This window comes from Pan troglodytes, chromosome 23 (assembly GCF_028858775.2).
Source record: "Pan troglodytes isolate AG18354 chromosome 23, NHGRI_mPanTro3-v2.0_pri, whole genome shotgun sequence".
In the NCBI taxonomy this organism is placed as follows: domain Eukaryota; kingdom Metazoa; phylum Chordata; class Mammalia; order Primates; family Hominidae; genus Pan; species Pan troglodytes.
This window is the reverse complement of record NC_086016.1, coordinates 36,883,869-36,903,196: the sequence shown is the minus strand read 5'-3', so window position 1 is coordinate 36,903,196 and position 19,328 is coordinate 36,883,869. Positions and strand designations below refer to the sequence as shown.

Below are 19,328 nucleotides of genomic sequence, written 5' to 3'. Positions count from 1 at the left end.
TATGGCTTACAGGCAATGGGGATTTCTGGGTGACCTCAGTCAGCTAAAAATTATTTACCTCAATGACAGGGGAAAAGTGAGGCTCTTTCAAGAGTGATGTCTCTAGGTTTCACAGTGTTCTGGCAGCTGAGGCCCCTGAGGCCATACTCTCTGTAGTGCCCTCAGGCGATGGGTTTTGGAGAGACACACTCCTGCTTCTACGGAAACAAAGTCTGCTCCCCACCTCTCAGAGCTGAGTGCACATACTAATTCCTGCTATTCACACAGCCCCATCTTCTGATGAAATCATGTATTAGTGATAGGATTTTAGCCATTGCCAGATGAAATTCCCATTGTAGCTCAGTAGATGAACAAAAAAATATTAAGTAAACTCTTTTAAACTATCAGCTCCACTTACATGGTCTGGCATGATAGGCACTTAATATGTAGTGACTGATCATTTATTTTTCCATAAATAAGTCTTCCCATGGTGTTTGTAACACAATATGCATACAACTGATTTTCTGTAAACTCCTCAGTCACCATGCCTAGATTCAAGTCAACCTTTTTCCTGTGTCCACTGAGATGCCCATAAGTTAGCATCTGAGCAGAGAGAACAGAGGAGGAAGAATCAGTGATGTCAACCAAGATTCTGTTTCCTAGAAGCTACATACAAAACTGAGTTGAAGTCTGTTACAACGCAAGTTCTAGGGAAAAGATGACATTCATCCAGCATGACAGCATGGTGCATTTTATAAAAGTACAATCACATTGAGCTTGCTGGGGTTGACCTAATCAGACTAGGCAGAGACAGGCGAGGCAGAGAATTGGAGGTGTGTTTATTTCACCAGGGAGAGCAGTGGAAAAATACAAGGAGAAAGAACTAGAGGGGGAGGGCCAGATTCTCAGCCCAGATTTGCTGCTCCAAGTAGAGTAATTTGGGGCAGATTATTTAATTTCTCATAGGAAAAATGAAGGAGCAGTCGAGAGAGAGAAAGGCAGGCATTAGATACTTTCTCTGACATTCAGGGATTCTCTGGAATCAAGAAACATCACCTCTGAATCAGACCATGAGACATCCTGCAGTGGATTGAATAATGCCCCTGCCTGCTAAAAGATATGTCTCTGTCCTAGTCCCTGGAAACTGTGAATGGGATTTTATTTGGAAAAAGGTGTAATTAAGGGGTTTTTTTTTCAAAGATATAATTAAGAATCTTGTGATGGGAATATCATACTTATTTGGGTGGACTCTAAATCCACTGACAAGCATCCTTACAAGAGAGAGTCACATCGGGGAGAGGCAATGTGAAGATAGAGACAGAGGTTGGTGTGATGTGGCCACAAGCCCAACGATGCCAGGGCAGCCACCAAAACTTGGTGAGGGCAAGGAACAGATTCTCCCCAGAGAAAGAGAAAGGCCCCACTGATACCTGGATTTCCAGCTTCTGGCCTTTTGTTTTAATAGCTACCCCAACATACACCCCAAAGACATGAAGAAGGAGGCACCTGTGCCAGGAATCAACTGAAGCAGTGATTTTTCAAAGTCCATTTATTTTTTTCTGCTGGAATGTTCTATCCAGTCTGCTTTGGGCAAGAGCACTGGATAACTGAGCCCCTGAAACATTTGAGCATCAGAGTGGCTTTGCTGTCTCCCCTTCCAGGCAGAAAAGAATGCCATTGCCCTTTTCCTCCATGGTCCAGAGCAATGGGAAGATAATCGGCTGCCTGCTTCTGCCCCCACAGGCTTCTGGAGCTGCGCAAATCTATCAGAGGAGGTGGCTTTTCACACCAAGGCAATATTTTTAATCAAGAGTGTGGTCTCCAGAAAACTGTCATGACAGGCCTGGTTCCTGACCCAGGTTAGAGCTCTGGATAGTGATCCTCTGTGACTCTGCAGGTAACACCGTGACAGATCTGTCCGCATGATTTGGAGCTGAATGTCATGTCTTTCTGCTCTTGCTTTCTGCTGTCCACATGTCTGGTCTTTGGGTATTTTCTTTTCTTTCTTTCTTTCTTTCTTTCTTTTTTTTTTTTTGAGACAGAGTCTCACTCTGTTGCCCAGGCTGCAGTGTAGTGGTGCAGTCTCGGCTCACTGCAATCTCTGCCTCCCGGGTTTACACTAGTCTCCTGCCTCAGCCTCCTGAGTAGCTGGGACTACAGGTGCCTGCCACCACACCTGGATAATTTTTTGTATTTTTTAATAGAGATGGGGTTTCACCATGTTAGCCAGGATGGTCTCAATCTCCTGACCTCGTGATCCGCCTGCCTCAGCCTCCAAAAGTGCTGGGATTACAGGCGTGAGCCACCGCACCCAGCCATCTTTGGGTATTTTCTTCCTTCCACAGTGGGACGGAAGAATGAGTGTTAGACTCTTGGAGAAGTCAGCTCCCAATCTAGCTCCGCCCCTTCCCAGCTGTGTGGCCATAGGCACCACCCTTAATCCTATGGAGACTTTGTGTTCTCATCTATGACATGCAGGAGAGGAGACTCACTTTGCAGGTCTGTTGATGATTAGGAATATGCTGAAATAATTGAAGTGAATATTTACTGAATGTTTATGTGTCAAGTCTGTGCTAAGTACAAGAATTATTTTGTTTAATTCTTACAAGGTTATTGAGTTAGATCTTACTATTATCTCCAGTTAATGTTAGAGGAGACAGTGACTAAAATAGGTTGAGTAATTTGACCCAGCTTAACTGACCAGTGTGGGGGCAAAGTCAGACTCAAACTCAGGACCGTCTTACATAAAACTTGTGCTCTAACCCTTATGCCATATTGCCAGCTGTTGTGTGAGTAAATTTGCTTTAGTTGCATGTGTTATATAGTCTTAAGATGGCTTCCTCCAACGAGTCTCTGCAATGTCCTGTTTTTCCCTTTTTGTATTAGTGTAGGGCATGTATTGGCAAATTATGACCCATGAGGCAAATCTGGCTCACCACCTGTGCTCGTAAAGTTTTATTGGAACACAGCCATGTTCACTTGTTTACAAATGGCTGCTTTTAGACTACAACAACAGAGTTGAGTATTTACAACACAGACTCTATGGTTTGCAGACCTAAAAATCTGGCACTTTACAGAAAACGTTTGCCAACCCCTGGTGAAATGGGAGAAGTTCTTTGTCCCCCTCACAGGGCATGCGATAGGGGTGTGACTCGCTTCTTTGGTGCCCCACTGCTCAAACTTCTAGGGGGAGCATGCAGATGGACAGGCGATGGGGCTCCGATCCCATGGCAGCATCTAGGGGTGAATGCTTACAGCTCCTGAAGCCCCCGTGGGCATTTGTTACAGGGTGCTCTTTTAGTTTAGCCCTCAGAAAGTAGCTGGTGTTAGTCGGCTCGATTAGACCCTCTGCCTTATCGGAAGGACAGAGGGCTTTCTCTATGTCCGGGTGTACCGGGGTACTTAGGTGTACCGGAAGAATTGGATCACACGTGGGCTTGGAAAATGAGTGCAAGATTTTATTAACTGGAAGTAGTTCTCAGCAGATGGGGGAGCCAGAAAGGAGGTGGTTTTCCCCTGGAGTCAGGCCGCTCAGCTGCCCAGTCTCTCCTCTGAAACCCCCGCCCGGCCCCGCCAGCCAAACTCCGAGTTGTTCCACTGGTCAATGGCCTGCAGGCCTACAGGTGTCTGTCGGTGTGCTCTTCTGCCGGCGTGTTCCCCTTGATGTTCCCCAGCCGCTTGTGTCTTCTGCTGATGTGTTCCTCTCAACGTCCAGCCGCTTATGTCTCTGTCTGCTAGGGTCTTGGGGTTTTTATAGGCACAGGATGGGGGTGTGGTGGGCCAGGGTGGTCTTGGAAAATGCAACATTTGGGCACAAAGGCAGAAGTGCCTGCCCTCACCTAGGTCGGTAGACACAGGCCCCTGGGGTGGAGTCCTTGCCAGGGATCATGCCCTTCCCTTCTCAGCACTTTCCTGCCCCCCTTCCGTATCACTGGTAGGTGAGAGAGCATGAGCTTGGAACTTAGGACCAACTGGGTTCAAATGCTGACTCTTAACCCCCATTTCCAGCTCTATGACAGTGGGCAGGCTCCTTGAGCTCTCTGCTCCTCAGTTTCCTCCTCTGGGAAGCAGGCAGGCTGGTGGCCATCTCAGGGAGTTGAATGAGAATGCCCAGCAGAGTGTCGGAACAGAGGATGGCAATTCCTTTCTGTGTCTCCTTCCTTCTCCTCTCCCTCCCTGTTGTGACAAATGTAACCAAGATCACTTCCTGGCAGCCTCCTCTGCAGCCTTCTCAGGCTGTTCTCCAGCTCCCTAAAGGAGACTGCTTCATAGCTTCCTGGTCCTGGGTGGTCTACAGGCTTCCCCACCCAAACCCTGCCCTGCCTGTGCATGACTCCTGTTCACCTGGACAGACCTGCCCCTGACCTTAGGCTTCCAAGTCTCTGAAAGGTCCAGGGCCCTTCTCCAATGGAGAATTGGACCTGTCCAGCCTGGTCCAGACGTCCCTCCTTCCGAGCTGTGCAGAAATCTGGCTTCCCCACAGTGAACAGGCTTCAGATTCTTTAAAACATACCGCGGCTTGGCCCCTGTATTCCTTGACTCTCTGCCAAACCTATTACACGTGTCTGAGCAGCAAGGGACTGGAAGAATTACGATTTCCATTTGGCTTCTGCGGCCGCCAGTCTAATTTGCACTGGCTTTGAAACATAGCGATTGCTGTTTTTGTTGTTTGGACTTGGGGGCTGTTTTAAGTCCTGTTTCTTTTCTCCCCCTTTCTCTTAGCTCTTTCTCTTTCTGGGATAGGGCTGCGGGAGAAGAAATAAAAAGTGAACAAAATTGAAGCTCAGCTGCCACCATCAGACACCCCTCTCCTGCATGGATTCATTTGCTCCAGCACCGGATTTCATTAACTGAAGGGCTACATTGCCAGCCAAGGCACAATAATGAGTTTGTAGCCACTCAGAACGTATGGAATGTTTTTACCATTAGCTCCAATTCTTGACTTGAAAGGGGGTGTGAGCAGGGCAGTTTAAGCAGCATTCTATTATCCGCGTGGGGATGCATGAAGGAGCCTGGATCTCTTCTCTTCCCCATCACCTCCCTCCACCCTGCAGCCTCTGCCAGCCCTCCCATGGGAGAACACAGCCATGGGAATGAATGCAAGTTCACGGAATCAAGAACTCTTCTTGCCAAAGGAAGTTGCCAATCACCTCCAGGCTGCCAATTCTACTCGGATCTCTTCCATCCTTTCCTACTTGACTTCTTGGCAGCATGTGACACTAGCGACCACTCTTCCATAACCTAGAATGGGTTCTGAGATGTTGGTTTCTCTTGCTTTTCTTCTTACCTATCTGGCAGATTCTTCCTCTGTCTATATTTTCAGGTTCGTTTGTACATGTTTAGAAGCATCCTCATTGCTATCTAAGTTGAGGGGATTGGGGAAATCAAAATAAAATAACTACCACAGGACTTTCCAGCTACTTTCCTAGCTCCCGTGTCTCTCTTCTTTTGCTCTACCTCTCTCTCCTTCTTCACATAGACTTTAAATGCCAGTTGCTGGTTGGGCATTGGAGGATGAGGAACTATAGCTGCTGGCCTGGAGGACCTCATGGTCTATGGCCTCATGGTCTATGGGATCACTTCACTTCCCTCTCATGCTCCACTCCTAAATTTTCCAGCAAACACATGCTTCTGGACTCCCAAATGGCAGAGACTAATGCATTTTCCAAGTTATCATCTTTGGTTATAGAAACTCTCCAATAGAATGGCATGAACCCAGGAGGCGGAGCTTGCAGTGAGTCGAGATCCCGCCACTGCACTCCAGCCTGGGCGACAGAGAGAGACTCCTTCTCAAGAAAAAAAAAAAAAAAAAAAAAAAAAAAAAGAAATTCTCCAATAGACTCTAACCTACTTGGAGTTTAGGATTCATGTCAGAAATGTAGAGACAGGAAGTATTTTATAACCGGTAACTCACTTAGTAGAAGGTCAAGGGGATTCACAGAGGGGATGTTACTTATTCAAGAACACGCAGTATGGGAGTGGCTGGTTCACAGCATTTCCCTTGGAACATTCTCCTGAACCACCATCCTCATCACAAATGCATACTTTAAGAACTGGAATGAATTCTCTAGCAGATGCTCTCGCTGCCCTATGCAGGTCCCATTTGCTTGGCCAGTGCACTCACCCTCCTCCCCCAGCTACTGCAGCTGTTAGTAGCTAAGGGCTTCCAGCTGCTTTCTTCTGTGGAGGCTTAATCTTGGCTGATGGAGCCCTTTCCCTAGGGATGCCTGGGAGATCAAGCTCCCCAGTCACCATGAAGTGCAGCCCATGACCAGTGACTTTTGTGTGGGAATCAAGGCCCAGCTGTCTTGCATTTGGGCGGGAAAACGTCCTTGCTGCAGTTTATGCTCAGGCTCCCAGAGGAATCAGGCTGTCCAGGCTTCTACTGAAGCCACGTTGTTGTCTAGCCTCTTCCCTACCTTGTCCTGCTTCCCTCGCTCCCCTCCAGGTTCCTCCCCCATCTCAGGCCCAGCTTCTAGGAAACCTGCTCTATGACAGTCACCACCACCTCATCTTCTTGGGTGGGCCTCATCTCTGAAATTTTAGGGTTGGCCTACAGCATGGCTACTGAGGTGGTGCAGGCAAAATATATGTTATCACGGTCATGTGCATGGCCCAAGAAGTCCAGATGAAGAGGTGGACTCCAGCCCTATCTTCTGAACTAAGAAAGCACCATAGGTCCTTAAAAGATACAAGAGGAAGAAGTGGGGGTTATTTCTCTGGCAGCCAGAGGAGGAAGAGCAAGTGGAAGCGGTTATGAAAAGATGGGATACCACTGCAGGAACGTGAAGCACTGTCTCTTTTCTGCCAAGTGTTACACTGCATGGACATGGCAGTTTAATTTCCTCCAGGCAGACATAGTTTGGATGACATGAGGCAGCTTAAGTTGCCTTTATCTGAGAAATCACTCAGAATTAAATGACAAGAAGGATCTATATTACAGAAGAGAAAAAATAATCTGGATTGGATTCAAGCGTTTTTCTTTCTCATCCTTCTCAACTCACAGCTATCCAAGAATGCAGGGATGCTCACTGCTGGTACATTCCATCTAAAGTCAGTGTGAAGAAACAACATTTATGGAGGACTTCTTTATGTGCAAGGGGCTCGGCTAGGGAGTGGAAACATGCAGTTTAATGAGAAAGACGCATTCACACACATGCAGTACTAGATGACTGCATGGTTTCCAACATTGTTTAAATGGGAAAGATTTCTTATGAGAAATATCTTGTGTTTCACTAGCATCTGTCCTTTGAGGAGTTCCATCTCCATTGCCAACTCCCAGGTCCAAGCTTCATCCTTTCTTCCCTGAACCAGAGCAATATTCTCCTCACTGGCCTTGGCACATCCAGTTTGCCTCTTTTCCATTCGATTCCAACACAGTGAGGTTTTACAAATGTCAACCCCATGATGGTGCTTCTTTGCTCTGAGCTCTTTACTGGTCCTCATTGTCTATATTTCTCACCATCACATATAGGGCCCTACTTTTATCTCTCTCCACTGTTGCCCTTGCTGTCTTGACTCCAGCCACACTGGCCTTTAGGAGCATGCTCCTTCCTGCCTCTGGTCCTTCCTCACGTTCTCTTCCCTCTTCCTGGAACTCCTACTCAACTTCAGCTCTCAACTCACCACACTTCCTCAGGAAAGCCTTCTCTGCCCTTCCAGAGCAGGTCAGCCTTCCCTTTATAAGCCCTCATGTTCCCCAAACTTCTCCTTTGTTGCATGGTTGAACATTATTTATTGACTAAGAAATGTGTATTTGGGGCCGGGCGTGGTGGCTTACGCCTGTAATCCCAGCACTTTGGGAGGCCAAGGTGGGCAGATCACCTGAGGTCAGGAGCTTGAGACCAGCCTGACCAACATGGAGAAACACTGTCTCTACTAAAAATACAAAAAATAAATCAGGTGTGGTGGCGCATGCCTGTAATCTCAGCTACTCGGGAGGCTGAGGCAGGAGAATCACTTGAATCTGGGAGGCGGAGGTTGCGGTGAGCCGAGATCGCGCCATTGCATGCCAGACTGGGGAACAAGAGTGAAACTCTGTCTCAAAAAAAAAAAAGTATAATTAATTGGTGGTTTGTCTGTCTTATTTACTGCTATATCCCCAGAGTCTATCACAGTGCCACGCATGCTGTAGGCCGTCAATTTGTTTGATCAATTATTGATTTAAAATTGATGTTAAATCAGACAAAATGATCCTATGGCACCTATGTTTGAGCTCTCTCACTCACTTTCTGTCTCTTTTTTGTTCCTATAAAATCCTTGGGCTAGTATGTCATACATAGCCTGATAATAACAGTAGCACCAACCATAAATAACATTTGTTAAATTCTTTTAAGTTTCATAAAATACCTTTGCATGCATTTCAAAAAGCCTGTGAGGCAGTATGTCCACGTTACAGATGGGAAAATCAACACCCAGTAGAATGTAGGTAGTTGGCAGATGCTGAAGGTAGTTGTGCCATGTATTAGCTGTGGGACCTTAGACAAGTCAGGGAAATTTTCTAAGCCTCAGTTCCTTCAGGGGCAAATCAATCTTTTCCTGATCGTCTCCATAGCACCTCTGCCTATCCCCATCATGGTGAGCTTCATATTGTATTTCAATTTTTTAAAACATTGATCTCTCTCCTACACCAGACCCAAAGCACTCTGAGGCCAAGGATTATGTATTATTCAGTGTTGCATCCTGGATTCCATACAGTGTCTGGCATACTGTAGGTCCTCAAAGTGTTCAGTGAATAGGAATCTAATAAGATGACATGTGGGGAAAGCACTCCAAATCATGATACTAACATGGTGACCACTGAATCATCAGCATGGGGCAGGAGAAGATCTTGAGCTTTGGATTCAGGCAGACCTGAGATGTAGACAGACTGCTCCTCTGATCTGCTGCCAGGGCTGCTCTGACGGTGAAACCTCATTGCTTGGCACATGAGAGGGACTCAATGTGGTATGGCCCTATTATCTAAAATTGCTGCTTAAACTTATCTTGCGAGGTCCAGTGGCACAGTATGTCTCTGTGATTTGTATGGAAACTTCTAGGTCCTTGATTCATTAAGAATCACTCAGAATTGCTATTGATGGTTGCTGTTACTGTTATTACCAGGCTTTGACATACCAGCCCAAGGATTTTGTAGGGAAACAAGGAGACAGGGATGCCTTTGAAGGCTGTAATTGCAAACTTGAGTCACTAAATCATCCCCTGATTGGTTCGTCTCTTAATTTTGACTGTGTATGTCGAGTCATTTTCACTGTCTATTGAGCTACTCAATTAAACCCTCATATTTTCTAACCTAAGGGATGGGCAGTGATTGAAAGCTGGCGACAAGCCCATATTTCTCTGCCTCTTATTTTCTCACGTATCTCCTAGGAAATACTATTCGATCTGAAGAAGTACTTAAGGAAATATTAATTTTTTTTTCTGACAGTTACTTATCTGTCAGTATCTTTCTCCACTTCTGCGTACTTGGTTAGGATAGCCTTATGGGGTCGTTTGTCTCTCAAGCAACCATGCTGTGTCTGTGTGTGTCTGTGTGTCTGTGTGTGTGTATATATGTCTCTGTAGGCATGCATATATGTATGTGTTTCTGTGTGTGCATGTCTGTATGTGTAGGTTTGGGGGCAGTCAAGAGTGAGTGACCGTGGGTCATGACATAAACAAGAATCAAGTAATGGCACAGTGTTATTAGTATTTTTTGTCTAATTTCAATTGGTTCATGTGTCTGGGCGACATTTGTTTACACAGCCTTGTTATTTATGGCACATGGTGAAACTGGGCTAAGAAATGAATTTACAGCCTGGAATGAGACAAATAAATCTTGGTAATAACGTCTCCCCTAACAGTCCCATTAAGGGCCCTCACATCTATGGCTTAGCTATGTTTTGCTCAAAACACGTTCTGGGGTCTTAAAAAGCCCAAGCTTCATGGGAGGCACTTTTCTTTCCACACAAACTCTCCTTTAAATGGAGTTTATCTCCCAGGCCACTGTCAGTAACCCTCTCAGTATATACTATCTAAAACTCCTAAATCAAAGGGGTAAATGGTACGAACAGAACATTCATATATGAAGAAATGCAAGTAGAAATTTCATACCCTGGAAAATGCTCAACCTCGCTGGTTATCAAAAGAAAATATGGACATTCCATTTTATCTCTATTTTTTACATATATATTTTTTTATTATACTTTAAGTTCTAGGGTACATGTGCACAACGTGCAGGTTTGGTACATATGTATGCATGTGCCATGTTGGTGTGTTGCACCCATTAACTCGTCATTTACATTAGGTATGTCTCCTAATGCTATCCCTCCCCACTCCCCCCACCTCACAACAGGCCCCAGGGTGTGATGTTCCCTTTCCTGTGTCCAAGTGTTCTCATTGCTCAATTCCCACCTATGAGTGAGAACATGCAGTGTTTGGTTTTTTGTCCTTGTGATAGTATGCTGAGAATGATGGTTTCCAGCTTCATCCATGTCCCTACAAAGGACATGAACTCATCATTTTTTATGGCTGCATAGTATTCCGTGGTGTATATGTGCCACATTTTCTTAATCCAATCTATCATTGTTGGACATTTGGGTTGGTTCCAAGTCTTTGCTATTGTGAGTAGTGCCGCAATAAACATACGTGTGCATGTGTCTTTATAGCAGCATGATTTATAACCCTTTGGGTATATACCCAGTAATGGGATGGCTGGGTCAAATGGTATTTCTAGTTCTAGATCCCTGAGGAATCGCCACACTGCCTTCCACAATGGTTGAACTAGTTAACAGTCCCACCAACAGTGTAAAAGTGTTCCTATTTCTCCACATCCTCTCCAGCACCTGTTGTTTCCTGACATTTTAATGATTGCCATTCTAACTGGTGTGAGATGGTATCTCATTGTGGTTTTGATTTGCACTTCTCTGATGACCAGTGATGATGAGCATTTTTTCATGTGTCTGTTGCCTGCAAAATTTGTTTTCTTTTGAGAAGTGTCCATTCATATCCTTCACCCACTTGTTGATGGGGTTGTTTTTTTCTTGTAAATTTGTTTGAGTTCTTTGTAGATTCTGGATATTAGCCCTTTGTCAGATGAGTAGATTGCAAAAATTTTCTCCCATTCTGTAGGTTGCCTGTTCACTCTGGTGGTAGTTTCTTTTGCTGTGCAGAAGCTCTTTAGTTTAATTAGATCCCATTTGTCAATTTTGGCTTTTGTTGCCATTGCTTTTGGTGTTTTAGACATGAAGTCCTTGCCCATGCCTATGTCCTGAATGGTATTGCCTAGGCTTTCTTCTAGGGTGTTTATGGTTTTAGGTCTAACATTTAAGTCTTTAATCCATCTTGAATTAATTTTTGTATAAGGTGTAAGGAAGGGATCCAGTTTCGGCTTTCTACAAATGGCTAGCCAGTTTTCCCAGCACCATTTGTTAAATAGGGAATCCTTTCCCCATTTCTTGTTTTTGTCAGGTTTGTCAAAGATCAGATAGTGGTAGATACGCGGCATTGTTTCTGAGGGCTCTGTTATGTTCCGTTGGTCTATATCTCTGTTTTGGTACCAGTACCTTGCTGTTTTGGTTACTGTAGCCTTGTAGTATAGTTTGAAGTCAGGTAGCGTGATGCTTCCAGCTTTGTTCCTTTGGCTTAGGATTGACTTGGCAATGCAGGCTCTTTTTTGGTTCCATATGAACTTTAGAGTAGTTTTTTCCAATTCTGTGAAGAAAGTCATTGGTAGCTTGATGGGGATGGCATTGAATCTATAAATTACCTTGGGCAGTATGGCCATTTTCACGATATTGATTCTTCCTGTCCATGAGCATGGGATGTTCTTCCATTTGTTTGTGTCCTCTTTAATTTCGTTGAGCAGTGGTTTGTAGTTCTCCTTGAAGGGGTCCTTCACATCCCTTGTAAGTTGGATTCCTAGGTATTTTATTCTCTTTGAAGCAATTGTGAATGGGAGTTTACTCATGATTTGGCTCTCTGTTTGTCTGTTATTGGTGTATAAGAATGCTTGTGATTTTTGAACATTGATTTTGTATCCTGAGACTTTGCTGAAATTGCTTATCAGCTTAAGGAGATTTTGGGCTGAGATGATGGGGTTTTCTAGATATACAATCATGTCATCTGCAAACAGGGACAATCTGACTTCCTCTTTTCCTAATTGAATACCCTTTATTCTTTCTCCTGCCTGATTGCCCTGGCCAGAACTTCCAACACTATGTTGAATAGGAATGGTGAGAGAAGGCATCCCTGTCTTGTGGCAGTTTTCAAAGGGAATGCTTCCAGTTTTTGCCCATTCAGTATGATACTGGCTGTGGGTTTGTCATAAATAGCTCTCATTATTTTTAGATATGTCCCATCAATACCTAGTTTATTGAGAGTTTTTAGCATGAAGGGCTGTTGAATTTTGTCAAAGGCCTTTTCTGCATCTATTGAGATAATCATGTGGTTTTTGTCTTTGGTTCTGTTTATATGCTGGATTACATTTATTGATTTGCATATGTTGAACTAGCCTTGCATCCCAGGGATGAAGCCCACTTGATCATGGTGGATTAGCTTTTTGATGTGCTGCTGGATTCGGTTTGCCAGTATTTTATTGAGGATGTTTGCATCGATGTTCATCAGGGATATTGGTCTAAAATTCTCTTTTTTTGTTGTGTCTCTGCCAGCCTTTGGTATCAGGATGATGCTGGCCTCATAAAATGAGTTAGGGAGGATTCCCTCTTTTTCTATTGATTGGAATAGTTTCAGAAGGAATGGTACCAGCTCCTCCTTGTACCTCTGGTAGAATTTGGCTGTGAATCCGTCTGGTCCTGGAGTTTCTTGGTTCGTAAGCTATTAATCATTGCCTCAATTTCAGAGCCTGTTATTGGTCTATTCAGAGATTCAACTTCTTCCTGGTTTAGTGTCTTGGGAGGGGGTATATGTTGAGGAATTTATCCATTTCTTGTAGATTTTCTAGTTTATTTGTGTAGAGGTGTTTGTAGTATTCTCTGATGGTAGTTTGTATTTCTGTGGGATTGGTGCTGATATCCCCTTTATCATTTCTTATTTCGTGTATTTGATTCTTCTCTCTTTTCTTCTTTATTAGTCTTGCTATTGGTCTATCAATTTTGTTGATCTTTTAAAAAAAACCAGCTCCCGGATTTACTGATTTTTTGAAGGGTTTTTTGTGTCTCTATCTCCTTCAGTTCTGCTCTGATCTTAGTTATTTCTCGCCTTCTGCTAGCTTTTGAATGTGTTTGCTCTTGCTTCTCTAGTTCTTTTAATTGCAATGTTAGGGTGTCAATTTTAGATCTTTCCTGCTTTCTTTTGTGGGCATTTAATGCTATAAATTTCCCTCTACACACTGCTTTGAATGTGTCCCAGAGATTCTGGTATGTTGTGTCTTTGATCTTGTTGGTTTCAAAGAACATCTTTATTTCTGCCTTCATTTCGTTATGTACCCAGTAGTCATTCAGGAGCCGGTTGTTCAGTTTCTATGTAATTGAGTGGTTTTGAGTGACTTTCTTAATCCTGAGTTCTAGTTTGATTGCACTGTGGTCTGAGAGACAGTTTGCTATAATTTCTGTTCTTTTACATTTGCTGAGGAGTGCTTTACTTCCAACTATGTGGTCAATTTTGGAATAGGTGTGTTGTGGAGCTGAGAAGAATGTGTATTCTGTTGATTTTGGGTGGAGAGTTCTGTAGATGTCTATTAGGTCCATGTGGTACAGAGCTGAGTTCAGTTCCTGGATATCCTTGTTAACTTTCTGTCTCATTGATCTGTCTAATGTTGACAGTGGGGTGTTAAAGTCTCCCATCATTATTGCGTGGGAGTCTAAGTCTCTTCGTAGGTCTCTAAGGACTTGCTTTATGAATCTGGGTGCTCCTGTATTGGGTGCATATATATTTAGGATAGTTAGCTCTTCTTGTTGAATTGATCCCCTTACCATTACATACTGGTCTTTGTCTCTTCTGATCTTTGTTGGCTTAAAGTTTGTTTTATCAGAGACTAGGATTGCAACCTGCCTTTTTTTGTTTTCCATTTGCTTGGTAGATCTTCCTCCATCCCTTTATTTTGAGCCTATGTGTGCCTCTCCATGTGAGATGGGTTTCCTGAATACAGCACACTGATGGGTCTTGACTCTTTATCCAATTTCCCAGTCTGTGTCTTTTAATTGGAGCATTTAGCCCATTTACATTTAAGGTTAATATTGTTATGTGTGAATTTGATCCTGCCATTGTGATGTTAGCTGGTTATTTTGCTCGTTAGTTGATGCAGTTTCTTCCTAGCATCGATGGTCTTTACAATTTGGCATGTTTTTTCAGTGGCTGGTACCAGTTGTTTCTTTCCATGTTTAGTGCTTTCTTCAGGAGCTCTTGTAGGGCAGGCCTGGTGGTGACAGAATCTCTCAGCATTTGCTTGTCTGTAAAGTATTTTATTTCTCCTTCACTTATGAAGCTTATGAAATTTCTCCTTCACTTATGAAATTCTGGGTTGAAAATTCTTTAAGAATGTTGAATATTGGCCCCCACTGTCTTCTGGCTTGTAGAGTTTCTGCCAAGAGATCAGCTGTTAGTCTGATGGGCTTCCCTTTGTGGATGGGCTTCCCTTTGTGGGTAACACGACCTTTCTCTCTGGCTGCCCTTAACATTTTTTCCTTCATTTCAACTTTGGTGAGTCTGACAAATTATGTCTCTTGAAGTTGCTCTTCTCGAGGAGTATCTTTGCGGCATTCTCTGTATTTCCTGAAGTTGAATGTTGGCCTGCCTTGCTAGATTGGGGATGTTCTCCTGGAAAATATCCTGCAGAGTGCTTTCCAACTTGGTTCCATTCTCCCCATTACTTTCAGGTACACCAATCTGACGTAGATTTGGTCTTTTCACATAGTCCCATATTTCTTGGCAGTTTTGTTCATTTATTTTAATTCTTTTTTTCTCTAAACTTCTCTTCTCGCTCCATTTCATTCATTTGCTCTTCAATCGCTGATACCCTTTCTTCCAGTTGATCGAATCAGCTACTGAAGGTAGTGCATTCATCAGATAGTTCTCATGCCATGGTTTTCAGCTCCATCAGGTCCTTTACGGACTTCTCTGCATTGCTTATTCTAGTTAGACATTTGTCTAATCTTTTTTCAAGGTTTTTAACTTATTTGTGATGGGTTCAAACTTCCTCCTTTAGCTCGGACAGGTTTGATCATCTGAAGACTTTTTCTCTCAACTCGTCAAAGTCATTCTCTCTGCAGCTTTGTTCCGTTCCTGGTGAGGAGCTGCATTCCTTTGGAGGAGAAGAGGTGCTCTGATTTTTAGAATTTTCAGTTTTTCTGTTCTGTTTTTTCCCCATGATTGTGGTTTTATCTACCCTTGGTCTTTGATGATAGTGACATACAGATGGGGTTTTGGTGTGGATGTCCTTTCTGTTTGTTAGTTTTCCTTTTAACAATCAGGACCCTCAGCTGCAGGTTTGTTGGAGTTTGCTGGAGGTCCACTCCAGACCCTGTTTGCCTCGGTATCCGCAGCAGAGACTGCAGGACAGCAAATATTGCTGAACAGCAAATGTTGCTGTCTGATCATTCCTCTGGAGGTTTCGTCTCAGAGGGGTACCCAGCATTGTGAGGTGTCTGTCTGCCCCTACTGGGTGGCGCCTCCCAGATAGGCTACTTGGGGGTCAGGGACCCACTTGAGGAGGCAGTCTGTCCGTTTTCAGATCTCAAACTCCGTGCTGGGAGAACCACTACTCTCTTCAAAGCTGTCAGACAGGGACATTTAAGTCTGCAGAGGTTTCTGCTACCTTTTGTTCGGCTATGCCCTGCCTCCAGAGGTGGTCTATAGAAGCAGGCAGGCCTCCTTGAGCTGTGGTGGGCTCCACCCAGTTTGATCTTCCCTGCTGCTTTGTTTCCCTACTCAAGCCTCAGCAATGGCTGGCGCCCCTCCCCCAGCCTCAGTGCCGCCTTGCAGTTTGATCTCAGACTGCTGTGCTAGCAACGAGCAAGGCTCTGTGTGCATGGCACCCTCTGAGCCAGGTGTGAGATATAATCTCCTGGTGTGCTGTTTGCTAAGACCATTGGAAAAGTGCAGTATTAGGGTGGGAGTGACCCAGTTTTCCAGGTGCCGTCTGTCACAGCTTTGTTTGGCTATGAAAGGGAATTCCCTGACCCCTTGCGCTTCCTGGGTGAAGCGATGCCTCGCCCTGCTTTGGCTCACGCTTGGTGCACTGCACCCACTGTCCTGCACCCACTGTCTGACAAGCCCCAGTGAGATGAACCCGGTACCTCAGTTGGAAATGCACAAATCACCTGTCTTCTGCGTCACTCACGCTGGAGCTGTAGACTGGAGCTGTTCCTATTCGGCCATCTTGGAACCGCCCATCAAATGTCTTTTTTTGAGAAGTGTCTGTTCATATGCTTCACCCACTTGTTGATGGGGTTGTTTGTTTTTTTCTTGTAAATCTGTTTGAGTTCTTTGTAGATTCTGGATATTAGCCCTTTGTCAGATGAGTAGATTGCAAAAATTTTCTCCCATTCTGTAGGTTGCCTGTTCACTCTGATGGTAGTTTCTTTTGCTGTGCAGAAGCTCTTTAGTTTAATTACCATTTTATCTCTATTATATAATAAAAAATAGCCATTCAGATGACCAATGCTGGCTGGATAGCTACTTTAATGGCATACTTATAGACTATGCAGCAATGCAAATTAGGAAAACATTTTTGCAGGGTAATTTGGCAGGACATATCCAGAACTATAAGCTGCTTCATACCTATTGGCCCAACGTTTCTCCGCATCAGCATGGAAAATGAAGAAATAATTCAATGAAAGAGGACAAATTCCTGATGTGCCTGAAACTCTTTCGGGCAACATTATCTACATTATGTAAAACTGAAAATGCCTTCCGACAGTGAGAGAATCATTAAGTAAGTTTATGTAATCATTGTGTAGTCACTCACTGAAATATTATAAGGTTATTAAAAAAGAGATTATAACGACTAGAGAAACAATAAAAATGTACACAATATAGTGTTCAGAGGAAAAGGAGGAGACAAATCTAATCTATGATCACAAAGTAAATATGTAAATGCATATGACAAAACTAGAGGGGATAATTCAAAGTTTCTTTATAAAAAGGTTATTGTATAAATATGTGTTTTCTGTGCTAGTGTGCTGTTTAGAGGTACACATGTCTGTGTCAAAATAACACATTTTCTTTTCAAGCATTATTTTTGATATTAAAAATGCTGGGAATGCTGAAAAAGGCAGGATAGCATAGTTGTTAATAGTTGTGGAATTAAACAAGTAATGAAATCTCAGGCACGTACTGGTGGTGCAACCTTCAGAAAATTATTTCACTTCTCTGAGCCTCAGTTTCTGCATTAGTAAAATGGAAATAAAAATACAACTTGCGTTTGTGGACTCTGGTGGGGATTCAATGAGGCAATGTGCATAAAAAATTTACTGCAATACTTGACGTAGCTAACTTGCCATACCTTTTTATTGTTACATGTATATGATGAATCTTTCTCTCATGTTTTGAAAAACATAGAGATTGACTACATGACTTCCATTTCATTACAGATCATTAACTAAAACCAATCATGGTCATCCCATCTCCTTGCCAGTAATTGATCCAGGCATTGATATGTGAGCTAATCCTAGTCACTGGGGCTTGAGGGGAAAGTCATAAAAATAGTTGGTCTATTTTCTTCTTTTGGCCATTATCACATCTAGAGGTAACACTTGGACCTGTGGCCTCATTCATCTTCTGAGGATGGAGCCAACACTAAGAATGGCAAAGCAGAGGGATAAGAAGAATCTGGGCTCTAGATGACATCAACGACCCTTTGGATCAGCAACACTAAAGTCCACCCTACTATGAGTCTTCCAAAGTTACAAGATGTGTTTTCTTTATTAATCAGTTTGAATTAAGGCATTCATATACTTGCAGTCAAAAGTATCCTGATATAATCATGATACAATGGATATCTTTTTTGGGGAGTCCTAGTCCTGAACTTTAATGATCATAAAATTAATTAACCTATAAATGTCATCCTGCTACTCTAATGCCTGCCTTTCATTTCTATTATCACTGAACTCCAGACCTCTCTATGAACTTCAGACCTTTCTATGTACTGTCAAGTTGACAGCAACTCTTGGATGTTTGAAAAGACACAGCCCAAACTTAAAATGTTCAAAACTGGACTCAGGATCTCTCTATGTGCGTTCTCTGTCTCTCTCTCTCTCTCTCTCTGTCTCTGTCACACACACACACACACACACACACACACACACACACACCCACCCTTCTCCCATCATTCCTTGTTTCAGGGAACATAACCACCATCTATCCAAATACACAAGCCAGACCTCATGGTCTTGACAGATTCCTTTCTCTTATTTGTTGTATTCAATCTGTCACCAAATCCCAATCCATTACACTTCCTGAATGTCCTTGAATCTGTCCACTTCTCTTTGTTTCCCCCATTGCTACCCCAGTCCAGCCTGAAATCATCTTTTACTTGGCCATGAAAAGAGCCTTATGATAAGTTTCTCCCCATTGACTATTTCTCCCTTCCAATCTATTCTTTAATCAGGCCAGATATGTACTTTTTGAAATGCACATCCAATCATGTCACCTTTCTGCTTAAAATTATTTACTGTCTTCCATTTGCTGTTAGAATAAAGGCAAAAAGGTTGAGCATAGTCTAAGGGACCCTACACGGGCATAGAGAGGGGTCCAGCCTCATTTTGATCCAAATATCCACTCATCATTTTTTCCCAGCCTTGGGAAAAATTTTTTTCTAGTTTCTTTTCTATATGCCATGTTTCTATCTTCAGAGGACTTGTACGTGTTCTGTTTTCTCAGCAGAGAAAGATTTTTCTTCCTTTTTATGCCAACCTAACTTGTATTAATATTTTAGATCTTGGCTCAACTGTCATTCTTTTTATGAAGAATTTCAAGATCAAGTCAAATCTCCCTGTTATACACACCCATGTGGCTCCCAATTGGCAAGTAAAGGCCACTGCAATTTTGCATTTATTTGCATAATTGTGTGATCAAGGTCTGTTTCTTCTTTGGTAGACTGTAAATTTTTACTGCTTACCATACCCTCTACAACAAGTATTTGCTGAATGATCAATGGATGAATGAACATTCTCCCAATCCAGACCCTTCATATTCATATTCATATTATGAGGTTACAGCCATAGCCTCATGTATTAGTTCATCTTCATGCTGCTGATAAAGAAATGCCCGACGTGGTGGTACATGCCTGTAATTGCAGCTACTCAGGAAGCTGAGGCAGGAGAACCACTCGAACCTGGGAGGTGGAGGTTGCAGTAAGCCGAGATCGCGCCATTGTACTCCAGCCTGGGCAACAAGAGTGAAACTCCATCTCAAAA

At 43.3% G+C, this 19,328-nt stretch overlaps 1 long non-coding RNA gene across 8 annotated transcripts in view; it reads left to right on the top strand.

Moving 5' to 3' along the window:
• Positions 1-19,328, top strand: part of LOC104003756 (uncharacterized) — a 248,053-nt gene that overhangs the window by 199,784 nt on the left and 28,941 nt on the right. Inside the window, exon 7 of one of the 8 annotated variants that reach the window (XR_008541792.2) lies at positions 1,723-5,807. The exons of the other annotated variants lie outside the window; for them this stretch is intronic. This is a non-coding gene — a long non-coding RNA (uncharacterized LOC104003756). Of the gene's footprint in view, positions 1-1,722; positions 5,808-19,328 lie in introns of those variants that run through there. 8 annotated transcript variants of the gene reach the window in all.